The 15,998-nt window shown below is 39.8% G+C and overlaps 1 protein-coding gene across 1 annotated transcript in view; it reads left to right on the top strand.

Moving 5' to 3' along the window:
• Positions 1-2,359: 2,359 nt before the first annotated feature.
• LRRTM4 (leucine rich repeat transmembrane neuronal 4) overlaps positions 2,360-15,998 on the top strand; it is a 318,997-nt gene continuing 305,358 nt past the window's right edge. The window contains exons 1-6 of the mRNA XM_072027198.1: positions 2,360-2,979; positions 4,164-4,258; positions 10,219-10,322; positions 12,386-12,484; positions 13,339-13,425; positions 14,347-14,456. The gene's annotated coding sequence lies outside the window, so the exon portion shown is untranslated. The remainder of the gene's footprint in view (positions 2,980-4,163; positions 4,259-10,218; positions 10,323-12,385; positions 12,485-13,338; positions 13,426-14,346; positions 14,457-15,998) is intronic.

Raw genomic sequence — 15,998 nt, 5'->3', positions numbered from 1 at the left:
GAGTTGCCTCTCTGAGGAAAATATCTGTGATAAAAGTGGCACTTGAACTCACGTCTCCTGTTACTTAGTCCATTCAATTTAACCAAGGCTGCTGCTTTAAACCAAGCCCTCTCTGACCTTTTCAAGAGATCTCAAAAGTTTACTTACCCCTGGGGGTGTTGTGAAGCTTAATTAATGTTTGTAAAGTGCCTTGAGTTCTTTGGATGAAAGTGCTTTGGATTATTAATATTAATAATAACAGATGAGCCCCTGAAACATTCTAGTACAGTAGAATGAATTAACGTGAAGCTAGCAATCAACAACAACAAATCAAACCAGTAATGCCATCATAGCCTTGGGCAATGCATACAGCTGGTGTTCTGATAGATGTGACAGATGAATCCGCTGATATTCTCTTCAGTCATTTCCATTGTAAATTAAACTGTCTCCCATGTCCTCATAACCGCAGCGTTTTAGCCAAAAGTCACCTGCAGCATTAACTTGCTTTTTTTCAGTTGAGGCTTTTTTTTTTTTTTTTCCTTCCATCATCTACAGGCCATATTTAGACAGGATACAAGCTGATGCGTGACTTTTAGGGTATTTTCAGGGACACAGATAGGCTGTGGCTAATTAGACACCATTCTTACAGTGACCTTAGCCCATGTACCCCAAGAGAGACTTACTCCTGCTGTGATGTTTTCACCACTGCTACATGGTACACACGTTTTTTGGGGGGTGTTCCTTCTACAGGATTGTCAACAGGCAAACTGAATGAAAACAGTAACAGGAGAAGTGCAGGCACAGAGACTGGATGGTTCAGCCAGAGCCTTTATCAGAAACAGCAGAATTTAAGAGTCCCTGATCTGTGTCCTGCAGTCCAGCTACTAAACAATGGTGTTTCAGCATCCATGAGCTTCTTTCATTGCACAGGAGTGTAAGAGCCCCACCATATGTGAGAGTGAAATCCACGCTGCCCTTTTCACATGAGTGGGTATCACACTGGTACAAAACAGCTGCTTGGTACTTGCATGATCATATTTTTCTTTGTCCTCCTCTCCTTCTATCATCAAAATGCAATGACACGAGATAAATTTTAGTGTATAAATTACAAGCTGAAAAGCTACCATAACACCTCAGTAGATCATAACAAAAATCTGTTACATGGAAAAAGAAATGAGGAAGCCGTAGGGAAATTTTCTTCATAAAAAGTATGGTAAGGAACGTACATTATCTTGTATTATGGAACAAAGAGTTGGACTAGTAAGAAAAGAGTATTAATGCTTTATGCAAGGTTTTTGAGCAGGGTTTGCTGCTAGAATTTGTAGTTCCTGTAACAAAGAGCAGTCAGTATGACTGCAATTACTATTTGTCATAATGGAGAGTTTTCAGAAAATGCTTGAAAATTCAGGTGAAAACCTCATTTGTTGCTGGAACAAGTTAAAATTTCAAACTGGATGTGAACATCAGAATGTTCTGACATTGGATTTGTATGGGTGGGAAAGAAAAAAGGAACAGGGAAGGAGGGAATGTACTGAATTTCTCAGAGACCTGTTCACTAGGTTTATACATACAGATAGGAATCCAGAAACTTCATTCAAGAACTATTTTATTCTTTCATCTTGGCAACTTTTACTACCCTAAATGTAAATCATTTTTGGTTTAGCATGCCTGGAGTTTTTCAGGGGCTGACCCTGAATTGTACTGTTTAATTAAGATAACATGTATGCATCTGAAGTGATAAGTGAAAATCTAATAATGGATGAAAAATTGTTTTTAACCTTCATGCCTCTTTTCTTACCAACATTGCATATATTGACTCCGAATATAGTTACGAACGTTGCTCATTTTCTTTTAAAGAGCTGATTATCTCATTGACACAATTTTATGTGGTTTTCCAATGTGATCATGCAAAATCACTGAGTACGTTCACCTGTGCATATATTATTAAGCTCCATCTGTGTGTGTGTGTGTCCTGGCCATAATTCTGTGCTGAATATACTTAATGAATTTATTATAACCTGACAGAGCAAAACCAAAACAAACAAATAATAATAATAATAAAAAACTATGCCTTGATGTCTAATCTTTCTCCTCTGGTTGACGTACCACTAATTCTTGTGAAGGAGAGGAGGATGCTGCAATGTGGCATAAGCAACTGAAAAAGCACTGTTTTTGTATATATGTGAAGATTTTTTTTTTTTTTTTTAATATTATTATCTTCAAGTGGACAGGGCTGCTGCTCTGACTGTGTCAGGGTATAACACCATTTGTGAATCTCCTGCTCAGGTTCCTGAACCTGAGTTCTGCCTGGTGAGCTCCTCTCACAGCTGAGCCACCTCTCTGAAGAGCTCATCCAGCTGAACACACTTACACCCACGATACAGATACTGAAAACCACCTGGGTGCCATCCTGCACAAGGTGCTCTAGGTGACCTTACTCAGCAGGGGTGTTGGACAAGAAGATCTTTGTCGTTCTGGGAGGCACCTGCTTGGGGAGGTTGCACCCCCCTAGCCTGGATTTTTGCCCGGCGGGTGGGCACCGTTTCTCCAGCAGCAAACCCTTCCCACAACACAAACATCACAGAGCCTGCTCCTGGTCGCTCCCACACACCCAGAGCTGCCTTTGTAGGACAGAGGGAGGCGCTCCTGGCTCCCCCCAAGCCTCATCGGCCGCCTTCGAGGGGGCTGTAGAGGCCTGCTGGCTCCCTCGAGTGGCCTCGGTGCAGGAGGCCCTCCCCCTGCCCGCCGCCATTCCGCAGTGACCGCCAAATGGCGGCGCTTGTCCCTGTGCTGGTGGCATTGCTCAAGGCTTTCTCCTGCTCATCTGGACGACAGACGAAGCTTCCTTCTGAAGCAGGCAGAATGTGGCTCCTCTCTTCTTTCCTAACCATCGCTCAGGCTGTCCCAGAGGCTGGAAGCTGGGGTAAAACATCCTACAACTCCACACCCATCCCAGCTCTTCTGTGTGGCTCCTAGGATTAGGACTTAACAGCAGAAAATGTAAATCCTTTGTGTGCTTTCCATCGTCGTATAATTTGCTTGTTGACATGTTTAGTTGTTTATTTAATGAGCCAGGGCAAGCCCTCTGCTGATGTCTTTCACCACAAGCTGACTGGAAATAAAGCCGCTGAAGTGGTGTGGCGAGCTATTAAACCTGTAATTTTGGTAGGGGCCAGCTGGCCACAGAAGACACTGCTGGAAGCAGCAAAGATTTCTTAGTTTGATGTGATTTCCAACCTTCTTCTGAAATCCAGTATAGATAGGTAACCCATGATAGAGCATTTTATTTCCACAGCCTGAATTGATTTCATCTTTACGTACGCAGTATGTATGATTCTTGTTTTCATGTTATTTATTCCTTTCTTAGCTAAATTAATGTTTGGTAGCAAGCAGTCCAGTTTCTTTGTTGGGTTCATGTATCATTATAATGTATAAGTACATTAAAGGAGGCTGTAGAGAGGTGGGGGTTGGCCTGTTCTCCCATGTGCCTGGTGACAGGACGAGGGGGAATGGGCTAAAGTTACGCCAGGGGAGTTTTAGGTTAGATGTTAGGAAGAATTTCTTTACTGAAAGGGTTGTTAGGCACTGGAACGGGCTGCCCAGGGAGGTGGTGGAGTCACCATCCCTGGAAGTCTTCAAAAGCCGTTTAGATGTAGAGCTTAGGGATATGGTTTAGTGGGGACTGTTAGTGTTAGGTTAGAGGTTGGACTCGATGATCTTGAGGTCTCTTCCAACCTAGAAATTCTGTGATTCTGTGATTCTTGTTTTTACTGGTTATGAATTCCTACTGATAACATTAAATCTTATGATCTTGGATATTTCCTTTTTTTTTTTCTTTTTTTTTTTTTCCCCCCCCTCTGGTAAGAATGACACTAGAGAATTTTCCTTTTCCTTCAGCTGTTCTGTTACAAACTGGTTCTGTTATTTCTGCCCTTTAAATACCCCCAAATAACAAACTTTAGGAAACTAAAAATCAATGCTGATTAATTCTGATAATTTTAACTCTTATTACAGATACCTTTGGTCCTTGGTTGACTTTGGCATGCATGTCTTTGAATTTTAATTTAGTCAAACATATGCCTATTGATTAAATTGCAAATATGTGGCACCTCTTATTAAAGATAGCTGTGTCAATTTTTGCTTGGTTTTGTGATGTTCATTTAATTCATTTATATCTGTTTTAGTCAAAATGTAAAGAATGCAGCACAGAAGAGACCAAACAGAGTGTCCCAAGTCAAATGTCTTGCCTGCAGAGGGGTGTAGGAACAGGATGGACAGGGTAAGTAAAGTATGAAGAATCACAGTCTTGCTGCAGGCACAACACAGCCCTGCCCCCGTATTTGAGCCACGGGAGAACCATCTCTCATCGCACTCCTCCCTGTCTGAGCTCCCCTGTTTGTCTTCTGAGCAGCTTTCTGCGCTTCCCATTATCTCACCAATTTTCACCCATTTCCTTATGCCCACGGTTACACTTCAGAAGAAGCAGTGAAAAGACTCCACAGTTTTGTACTGAGTTTGCACAGTCTTTTTATCACCTTACCCATCTAACATATCAGCTATTTTTTCCTTTTCTTATAATGTTTGTGATTCAAGGAAGTTTTTTTTTCCAAATGTACCTTACTTCAACCACAGCAATGGTTAGTTTTCTTTTCTTCTGCCGTATGAGTTGCTAGATTAGAATAAGATTCTCTATATTTTGATATTCTGTCACAGTATGCAAATTGGTTCTTTTTCCTTTGAGGTCATGCCAGTCTGTCCTTTCTGGATTTTTTTTATTTTTTTATAAGGCAGTAAGCAAATTGGACACATGCTAGCACAAATGTTGGAATTCGCTTCAGTTATTAGCCATCATACAAACAAACTACAACAACTGCTCTTCCCAAAATGCTTAATATACGGGTTTATTTTCTCCAGATTTGTAAGATGTGTTTCATACGTATTCATTAAGTTTCCAGCTGGGGAGTTAAAAAGAAAAGCTGGTTCTTGAAGCATGAGTTAGCATTTCTAAAGATCAAATCCAGCCGTTTTTGGTATTTGAAACAGTTCTGAAGTCAGTCCCCTCTGCCCCTTAAAATGAGACTCCTTTTAAATCACCTTCTGGCAGCAATCCTAATTTCAGGTACTCAAATAATTACTCATGTAAAAAATATATTTGTGGTTTTGAAAGACATTATTTTAAATGATTTTGGACAATATAAATTAGCTTTTAGTAGTGTCATTCAGGATAATCAGGATGATTACATGAATATCCAGTGTTTTATATTTGAATACTAATAGCCTCAAACTCAGCAAAGGAGCTTCCACTGCATTATTGCCAAACAGTTTTTTCTTCATTTCTTACTGTTTGAAGTGCAGTAGAAAAAATAAAGTGGGCTAGGAAGTGTCTAAAGTCAGAAATGTATCCCAGCCCTTCCATTTTGTGGCAAATAATTGGGCCCTGAAGGAATTGGCTGTACAGTTGCTCTCCCAGCTGTAGTGTGTGTATGTTGGCTCAGTTTCTCACAGATGCCTCCCAGCAATACGTTTTGGCAGGAGCCCTAAGGACTTACACCTCAAAGGAGTGGGGAAAGTATGCCCTAAATTGAGGGCTCAAGCTAATACGATCCAGAGCCCCATCCAATGAAGACGTTCACAAGGGAACAAACTCCAAACGTTTTAGTGAATTCCATTTTATGCTCAGGAAGGTAAAGTCACTGACAAGTTTTTATTGTTCACCCTATCCAGCATCGGCGACATCTCACTCTTATTAGCCTTTAAACCTTTTAGACAAGCTGCTACTTCACTTTATTACACCCACACTAGTACAAGTAATGTATCCATGTAAGCAATATCCATTTGTTTTTTTTTTTTTTAGAATTGTTTGTTTCCAGAAAATGCATATGCTGGTATGTTTATACATCTTCAGTTCCAGCATCTCAGATTTAAAACGTACGACAAAGAATTTTGTCTAAAACTCTGTCCTGCAGAATTAGTGGAAATGGAAGACTTACCAAGGCTTCACTGATTAAAACTTAGCTGGGGCACAGGGAAATCTTTCTCAAGTACTTACTAATTTAGGAATATACATCTCTGTTATAAAAGTGACATTGATGCTTAGGAGGCCAGAGGGATTGGATGGATAGTCCATATGGAGATCAAAGTAGTAGAGAACTGATGAAGAGACAACTCGTTGCTTTCAGAGTCAGCGTACTATACTTGACTACTTTGGGCTCATTGGTTTAGGCATGGGAATGTTTGTGTTCTGTTCCTTGTCCTTAAGCTCTGATAACTCTGGGGCCCTGTTCCCTGGTTTGGAAGGTGACAGTAATTGCATTGCTCCCTGGCATAGCTGGTGTTGATCCCAATGGAGGGGCATGTGGATATTTATACAGATGGACTGCATTTTTAGTGGACCTTCAAGAGGTTTCAGTTTTCTTATTGCTCAAACTGTATTTGAAAATCATAAGGTGCAACTCTAGACAAATATCTCTGTGGTCAAAAGCAGAAATATCCTTGCTTCTGTGTAAGGAACATCTGTTCTCTTCCATCTTAGCTTAGCACAAGAATCCACTAGACAGATTCAAAATGTAGGCCTGCTTTTAATGCTGAGTATTGTAATCAATGGTGAATGTTACTGTACGATCAGGTACTTTTACAAAGCCCTTTTCATGCAGTTCTTCCATATTTTCAAATAACAACACCCAATTAAGCACTTGAATCAGTGCTGCCCTCAGCAGAGATGTAATTAAGCAGGTGTTTAAATCCCTCGTTAAATTATTCTCTTCTTTCCTAACCTACCATTACTATTCTGTCCAGAAAAATAATGCAATAGAAAGCAAATGAATCCTGAAGCCCTAGCTTCAGGCGTATAAGGGTCAAACTGTATCAGCCATACAAATAGATCTATGGAATCCAGCTGGATCTAGGTGAAGCGGAGCGGATTTAAGCAGAGGCTGCTGGATAAAAGCAATGAATGGCAAAAAAAAAAAATAAAATCACTTCTTCAGGAAGAAAAAGAGTTGAATGAAATAAAAATCCACTTCCAAAAGGGCTTTATGTAGCACTTTTCCCCACAAGTGGCTTGACTCCTGTAACTCAGAATGCACACAAAACACAGACTGGTCATAAAGAGAATAGGGAAACAAAGAGGTTGCTAATTCAATTACAAATGTTATAGATCAAGCTCTTTACTCTTTGTCCAAATGGAAACCTACGCTAAATAACATTATCATGAATCGGCTCAGCAATGTAATGGACTAAGACATCCAACAGATTGCCTGGTCTCTGCTAGGTCTTGGAAACTGTTTCTCTTGTGGATACCTTTAACCAAGCCTCAACATACGCTTGTTATAAAATAAACATGATAAACTCACATCACCATTTTCATTATGTCCACTTAGCTAAAAGATGTGTGAACCATTCTGTGTGGTGTCCTGTCATGCTTATGGCCAGAGGAGCATATTCAAGGTCTTTCAGAGGTCTGTCCTTTCAGACAGCTTTCCAGATACGCTTGATAAGGCAACCATGCAGATTGGAGCCCAAGTATTTATTTCTTTAGGATACAAAACATCTCATCTAGGACCCCTAATGTCTTTCGGACCATTTTGGTCTTACAAGCTGGTTCTTGTAGAATTCAGTGCCATGTATACGAAAGAATCGCCATACTTCCATTTTCATGTTCCGTGGTCCCATGCGTGCTAGATATTTCAGATCATTGCATTAATGTTCATTTACAGGGCTGGGGAGGTTACACCTGCTGATAACTGCTTTGCTAATTTGCTAATACCTCTTTCCCCAGAACGGTAATGAACCCACAGCAAGACTGACAAAGGGGCTCAGGTTTGAACCTGAGCAAAAGGGCTCAGGTTTAAAAGTTCTGTTAAATTCTGTGTGATGTTAGTCCATCCTAGAAAAATGAGGTTTGTCCTTCATTAGTGCACCCGAATATATAGGTATGTGCCTGTGCTAATTTCCACAAACACGCATGATGCAGGGGAACACAGGACAGACTCTTGAGCTCTTGCTAAGCCAGGTTGGCAAGTCTTCAAGGAGCACAAGCGTGGGTGAGTAATGCCAACTCAGATCTCCAGGCAGAACAGCACCGTTCGTGCAGTGTTGTGCCCAGCTTAATAAGTAATATGGTGCACGTACTCTGAACTTCACAGCATTCCTAAGATAGTCTGGATGGAACCAATTTCTCAGTGGGTTTCTCTGTTCTTGTGATGTACGATGCCCATGGGCAAGTAAACTTCCTTCAAAAATCTGTTTTTGGACTTTGATGTCTCCTGCTTTGGGAAGTGACTGGCGCTAGCTCTCTGAAAGCAGCTGGGACTGTTTAGCCTCAAGAAGAGAAAGCTCGGGGGAATTTTATCAGCATGTTGCCTGATGAGAGAGAGTAAAAATAATGGAGCCAGACTCTTCTGAGTGGTAGCCAGTCACAGTATAAGAGCCACTGGACACAAATTGAAATACTGGAAATTCTGTTTAAACATGAGAAAAAGCTTTTTTATTGTGAAAGTCACCAAATACTTGAGGTTTCCTAGATGGGCTGTGGGGTCTACATCCCTGGAGACATTTAAAACTGGACATGGCCATAGGCAGCCTGCTGTAGCTCATTCTGTCTTGTGCAGGGATTTGGACTGGACAACTTCCAGAGGTCACTTTCAAACCACGGCTGTTCTGTGGTTTTGTGATTTACGAATCTAATCCATGGTGAAACGCAATGGAGCTGAGTGTCCTAGGCTTTTAAATGGCTTTTGAAGATGAGACTCGGGCTCCTCAATCAGATACAATGCTGAGTGGAGGAGTAATGTAATACCGTGGAAAAAATTGCCTGAGTTCCAAGCACCTTTCAAAAGCTTACACGTAGATGTGTAGGTCTAGTGCTTGATATGGAACACCTCAAAACTTTGTAGTGTGCTTTTAAATCCCCCAAATACTTCCACCTATACAACTATTAAGTAACACTTAAAAATAACCTCATTTCTTTTTGTTAAAGTTTGAATCCGAGATAAAACAGCAAAATAACACAGTTGTGTTCCCTTCCCTGATTATTAAATACAGGATGTGAAATACTATTGATGAAGAGTTCATTGCCTAAAAGGTTACTTTCCTAAAAATGAAAAGGAACCAAGCAACGTTCGCTGTGCCAAGGCTCATTTCTTCTGCCTACCAGGGACAATAAGCATGCCATTTGAAAGGTCATTGGTTCTTTTGTATGCTAATAAACAATTAGTATGGCTGGGGGGGAGATGTGGCATCACCGGCTTTAGAATGTATTTCTGAGCAAATTAACCGTTCATGACAAGTTAAGAATACTGAGGCTAACATCTCCTGGGTGATTTCTTAGCCATCATTTCAGGCTGTGGGAAAATATTGCTATTTAATCAGCTCTGGCTAACAATTATTTTTCTCCTCGACAAGCACCTTCTGGGACTTCAGTTCACCCCTGAGATTATTATATTTTTATTGTAACATTTTATAGCCGATAAGGAAAAAGGATTTAGAAAAAGAAAATAACTGACTTTTTCTCCCAGGCAGTTATGATGGTGTATGCATATGAAATATATGTGCACGGAATATAAATTTGATATTATTCCAGTCGTTTTATTGCAGCGGTAGTGGTGAAGTTTCACACATTCTGATAATTGCCATGCTCCCCCTCTGCCCCCCACCCCCTCACACACACTCCAACCACACAGAAACTGTCCATCTGGTCAGCATTCAGAGAGGAAAATAACTCTGATTGTGGATGGAAGCACCTAACTTGCTGAAAGCCAGATACAGCAGTTTGAATAGTACGCACAAAAGACTTGCTCTTCCTATTTCTGAATTGCTCAGGAACATCTGCAGGCTAGCAATCAATTTTTTATTTTTTATTTTTTTTTAGCTAATCATTGGAAAACACATTTTAGACTTCCTGGAATGACTTTCACCTGTCCTATTTTCTTTGCTTGGCTTTCATATTAGTTCTGCCTGCCATTTTTTGGATGCCGAGGGATATTCTCTTGCTAAGTTTCCAGAATACAGTAACATTGAGACAGGATTTTTTTCAAATGGCATAAAGCAGCTGCTGCATGAACAAGCACAAGGAAGTTGGGTGGCTGGGAAAGCAGAGGGGTAAGCAGGTGGGCTCCAAACTGCTTCTATAGTCTGGTTTCTTGTTAGAGGTTGGAAACCTGTGGTAATCTGCAACTCTCTTGCTTCCAAGGGTATCTAGTTGACATTGTCCTTGTTTTTCTGCCCCCACGCTTTCTCCAGCATCCTGCAGAGCCCACTCTTTTCAGATCAGAGGTCTCAAGAGGGATTACTCAGCACGTCTCCCAGCCTTAGGACACATGCAGCTCTGAATATGGGGGAAAGTGGTATGTACGTTTCTTTTTCCTGGCTGTGGAGTCAGCTTTGTATATGCTAATCCCAGATGGAGGAATGAGCTGTGCACGTAAGAGCTGGACAGAATGCAAAAACATCCGCTGTGGCTGAGAAGTCTCAGGCAAAGGATGAAATGTTAGCAATGGTGAAATGGGGCAGAATACTTGCAAATAGGCAGAGGAATGTGTGCAACAGGTATGTTGTGTCAGCAGAAATAGAAAGTCAGGATGAAATACTCAGCAGTAGCTTTGTTGAAAGTACAACAGTTGACTCAGGTGGAGGAGATGACTTGCCAGTCAAGCATGCTATTTCTTTTAATTACTACAAGTAATGCTTGAGATGAATAGTGAAAATACTGGGCATTATCTTTTGAATAGCTTCCTGTCTTCTCTTTTGTAGGGCTCCTTCAGTCTACCAAAAATCTGGAGGTACATGAGTTCAGTAGACTGCACCTTTTGTTTGTGGGAAATCATTTATAGCACCAAAACAGCATCTAAAATGGCTTTAGCAGCTTCTGTTACATTGATGCTTTCAGTTCACAATTTTATGTCGATAGTACAGGGTCTATCTTCTCTTGCTTTCCTTTGTTTATTTGTAATTAACTTTTTTATTGTTTTCTGCACACAAAGCAATCAAGCTATATCAGAGAACATTAGTGAGCAGTGATACATTCCTCCATAAACAGTAAACAACAGAACGTTTCTTAGGCAAAGTTTGCAACACTCACACTACCATGCATGAGAGCATTGCGTTGCACTTCAGGCATGATCAGGAGCCACCAAAAGACACAAGTGACTGGGAGAAGTGTGGAAGAGTCTCTCATTAAATAATGTCATGTAAATAAATTAAGTTGTTAACGTGATATGTAAGATGGACGAGGAAGTTGTTCTAAATGCTGGAAGAACTTTCCTAAACCCTCCTAATAAAATTTGAATTCAAAATTCATTTATGAATAGGCACTAGGGGATTAATACAAAGGTAAACAGACCATTGATTTTCCTTCCTAGGAATGTTTTTGAGACTTGCTAAAAGTTTGCACATGAAGACAAAGCATTTATGAACTCATAAATCTGGAGGCTACGGGAGGGCAGAGACAAACACAGAGACTGGACCGCTTTCCCTCCCCTAAGCAGCATGTTGGTCCAGGCACTTCTGGGGCACTGAAAGATCAAACTTCAAGTTGTTGTTCAACTTGATTCAGACAGCTTGGCTTCTCTATGCTCAATCTAGCTAATACATGCTTATTAGATATCTTAATAAATGGTTATTTATGGGTTTGAAGACTCAAAGAGACCATTCAATCATTTTGTCTGACCTCTTTACAAAGTAGGTCATCGAATTGCCATATTAATGTCAATTGATTGCTGTAATTAAGGGATCGAATCAGTGAAGACATTGCTCAGAGCTGTAGGTTATGCTCGCATCTAATAACTTTTCTAGATGGACTGCTACTGATGCTGCCACTATGCTAATACAATCTGTTTATCATTGATAAGCTAGTCGTAAAGGCTCTTTTTCATGAATAATAATTCATAAAGTAAATTTAGAGATGGTCAAAGGTGGCCTTTTAATTTTGAATACTGTGTGTGCAGCTTAGATAGTCTAGGCCTTATTTCATATGTATTAGCCCCAAATGCAACTGAAATCAGCAAGTCCTCATTACCTGCACAATCTCCAAAGACTAGGCACAAGATGCATTGTGCTGCAAAACTGCTGAAGAGTGAACTAAACATCTAGAAATAGATCTGGAAAAGAAAGGGAATCTTCATCCTGAGATTCTGAATTTTAATTTATCCCCAAAACAAAATGGCCAAGGAATACTTTGGATTTTTTTTATGACAAAAATGTTTTGCTGTATGTTGCTCTGTCCTTTTCTTTGTTTTAGAAAATAATCTTGATACATACTGGAAGGATTGAAGTTTCTAATTAGCTGGAAACAACTTGATGCATTGAACTTTTTTTTCTATTGAAAAGTTAGGTTAAAAACTTTTCCTTCTGTTCTGGGCAGAGGCAGCATGTGAAAATGAATCTACACTGTTCTCTTGTGTTTCTCTAGCATTTTTGATGCTGGCAAGGGTCAAGTGAGCATGTAAATGTGGTGCTGCACAACCTGCCTCAACCTTGGCATCAGAGGGAGCAGTTTCAGTGTTGAGAGGTCAGTTCCAGCTCAGAGCTTGCTTTAATTCTGTTTTTTTTTTTTTTTTTTTGGAATGATGAGAGTTGTCTAAATGGGCGAAATACTCTGGTGGCTTTTTTCTATATATCAGTATGTCAACTGGGGAATTGCCTGAGACAATAGTACCTGATACAGGATATCCACGAGCTCTTTTCTTCTAAACATCCTGCCTGACCCAGATTTGAACCAGTGAACTGATGTTTAAATTGCTCTGCAGCACTGACCAACATCCACATTATCCAGGAATTATAACTGAAAGACAACTGCTCTGTGTGCTTACTCACAAGTATTTTTCAATGCGGTTTTGCCTCCTGATCATAAGAGTCCGTAGAATGTAGTTGAAAACCAAATGCTGTGGAAAATTTACAGTACCCCCCTGAGTTTCATTGAGCAGGGAGCACTTTTCAATTCCAGAGTGAGCTGCAAAGCTTAAACCGGGCAAAGAATTCATTATTTTAATGATAATAATTTACACTTGCATGGGAGCTTTCATCCAAGAAAATATCATGTTAGAATTTTCCTTTCATGGTCTCTCTAAGACGGGGTAATTTCACCTTGATAAGTGTTTGTATTACATTTACCTTTGCTGTTTTGGAAGTAAAAAGGAAGATGATTATAGTTTGTATAGTTGAGTGTTTATTACAACAATATTTTGCATTTATATCATATTTTTCTTCTTAAAATCTGAATGTCAAATTGAAATTCTAGGTTGAATACCTGTCAATACCCCTGTTGTGTATAACTAGTCCGCTGTTGTATACGTGGGGAAACTGAGGTCATAACCTCCTGTGTGTGGTTTCTTTCTCTCCCTCTTGCCCCCCCTCGAACTAAAGGGAAGCAGGATGTGGTTTGCATCTCTGGAAATCAGGTCCTCTTACCAAGATCAAAGCCAGGGGTCCAGCTCGGCGGTGCCCTCAAATGTAAGTTGTTTTCTCTTGAAAGGGACTTCTCGTCTGCTTAAAATGAAGCATCTGCTCAGCTGATCTGCTGAATGTAGGTGGGATGCTAAATGCTCTGCAGGGCAAGTCTGTGGCAAATCTAGGGGTGGATGGAAGCATACACCTCTTACCCAACACACCTGAAAATTAGTGGAGATTTTTTTCACAATTTCAGTTCAGCTGTTAGTATCTTCTGCTATGTGCAGCATACAGTATCTTCCTTCTCTTCCCATACATGGTAAATAGAGCCAGTTTTGCTTCTTTTGATGTGTAATAAATTCTGCATACAAAAGCTCTGTTTTCTTTCAGCTATTGTCTTTTTTTTGGAGGCTCTGCATAAGTATATAGCCTATTTCTAATTTTATCCTTTTTTCTTATGCAATTCTCTATGCACTATTTACTTGTTTAAGAAATGAAATTGCATTTTTTCCCCCAAAAAAGCTGTAGGGAACCTTTCGTTCAAGCATGTGCAAGTAGCATAAGGCAGACCAATAACACAAAGTCAAAGCCATTTCATAGAAAGTGTTTCATAAATGCTAATTGAGCTAAATGAGCTTAGAAAGCATTTTACAGAGAAAGTATCCAAAATACAGGACGGATTGCAAGATGCGTTCCCTTTATAATGTATTACTGCAGTGTTATGCTGCTGGATTTATATATCAGTTTTAACTACTAGTCTTGATTATGTCATAAAGATTTCATAGATTATGCTTGTGTTGTTTTTTTTTGTTGTTTTTTTTTTTGTTTTTTCCTCTGCTAGTAATCCATTTTATGAATATTAGCCAGTAGATGAGTGACAAATTTTGATCAAACTTAAACTTTTAACGTGTTCCAATTAGTGGATGGATATGATATTGTTACGTCTCAGTGATTCTCACAAGTGTTTGTGTTTCACCACTTTAGAAAGACGCTTTGGCTCTGTAAAACTTCGAAGACAATCTAAAGTCATCAAGAAAGACAAAACTGGGAAAACAGGCATTTTAGTCCCATACCACTTGGCAAAGAAAGAAACGGTATGTTTTTATTATTTATTTCATATCTACATTGTATAAATACACTTACATGTCCCAAGTGGTAATTTTGGACTACCTAGAGGAGCTCATTCAGCACAGTAGTATTTAATGGCATGGGTTAATGGGATTGTTATTGCTACATAAAGACAGGGAGTTAGTTTTTGTTCACATTTTTGCATGTGTAATGGAGGTGGTAGAGATTAAAGATAATACTTCCTTATTAAAGAAGGTTGCTAGCATTCAGCAGTCTGTAGCCACCAGTCCAGGCAATCAGCATCCAGTAAACATCAGTGGATTGTCTGATGCATGGGATTCTGTGCCTTGACCAGATCTACAAATGCTCCACAGATTTTCCAAAGGTATTCCGAAATGCCTGTTACCCAGGAAATCCCCCTTGCACCTTTGCTCAGATTTTCAGAATAGTGTTTGGCTCTCTTTAGAAGAACCATTTTTCCATCTGAATATTTAAACCACTGCCACAGGAAGGTGGCTGATTGCCACCTCAGAATTTTTCTGCCAACTAATCTGGGAGGAGAGCCTTAACAGTTCAAGGATTGTATTGTATGTCTTTGTCAGCAAGCAGCATCTGTCAGAGAAGCTGGTCTGTTGAATTCCAGCAAACATCCCCAGTAATGTAAATCCAGAGACCAGGGTTCAAGAGGGACTTAGAACAAATATGCAGACATAACATTAACTAAAGCTCTTCATAACTTGCAAGATAAGTTTATTTCTCCCTATCCCCACTTCTTTCCTTGCTTTCTTTCCACCAGTGCCCTTATTAATGAACTGTGAAAGCTGACATTTCCAATAAGGAACAATTAAATCTGAAACTAAATTAAATGAAGTCATTCATTTACAAAATAATAGCTAACTAGCATGAGGATGGTGAAAAATGATTGCAAGTCATGGGGAAAAAAGGAGTAAATTAAGTCTGACTACATTAATGTTCTTTAAATACTTCTGCTGCTCAGAAAATTAAATGGAAAACATCTTATTAGCTATCTTACATATAAGGTAATAATGTGTGTATTCAGCATGACAAGTACTACAGGAGAGAAGTTCTTCACAGAAGTCACTGGAAGTAAGTTATTTAAGTTTTTAATTTTTGGCACCCTTATTTATTATTGCAAAGGGACTATGGCAGGTCTAAAGCAAGGGACTTGCTTTGAATCTGCTCTTGCATTAAACCTTATAATGCTGGTGAAAACAGGGTGATAGGCATAGTCCTTGGATGTTTCAGCTGAGTGTAGTTAACCACTGTGCTGCATTTTCATCCCTATCGAAGGAATTGGCTGGGTCCTCCTCCATCTCCATAGTGTGGAAACTGCTTGCAGAATAAGGACAGTAGCAAGAGCTCATCCAAGGAGAGCTGATTCAGGAAATACTGTCAACAGCCCTCCAGTCACTCAATGTTCTCAGCTTTTGCCTGTTATACTGTGTAAGGGTAGAATTCACCAGAAACGTCAGTAAGTTCAAGGCCTAAGTATGTCTGCCTCGTTTTCAGAGTTCGGATGGCTTTACATGGATGTAGACTTTTGTTTC

Source organism: Anas platyrhynchos, chromosome 23 (genome assembly GCF_047663525.1).
Source record: "Anas platyrhynchos isolate ZD024472 breed Pekin duck chromosome 23, IASCAAS_PekinDuck_T2T, whole genome shotgun sequence".
Lineage (NCBI taxonomy): Eukaryota > Metazoa > Chordata > Aves > Anseriformes > Anatidae > Anas > Anas platyrhynchos.
This window is presented reverse-complemented; position numbering and strand designations above follow the sequence as displayed.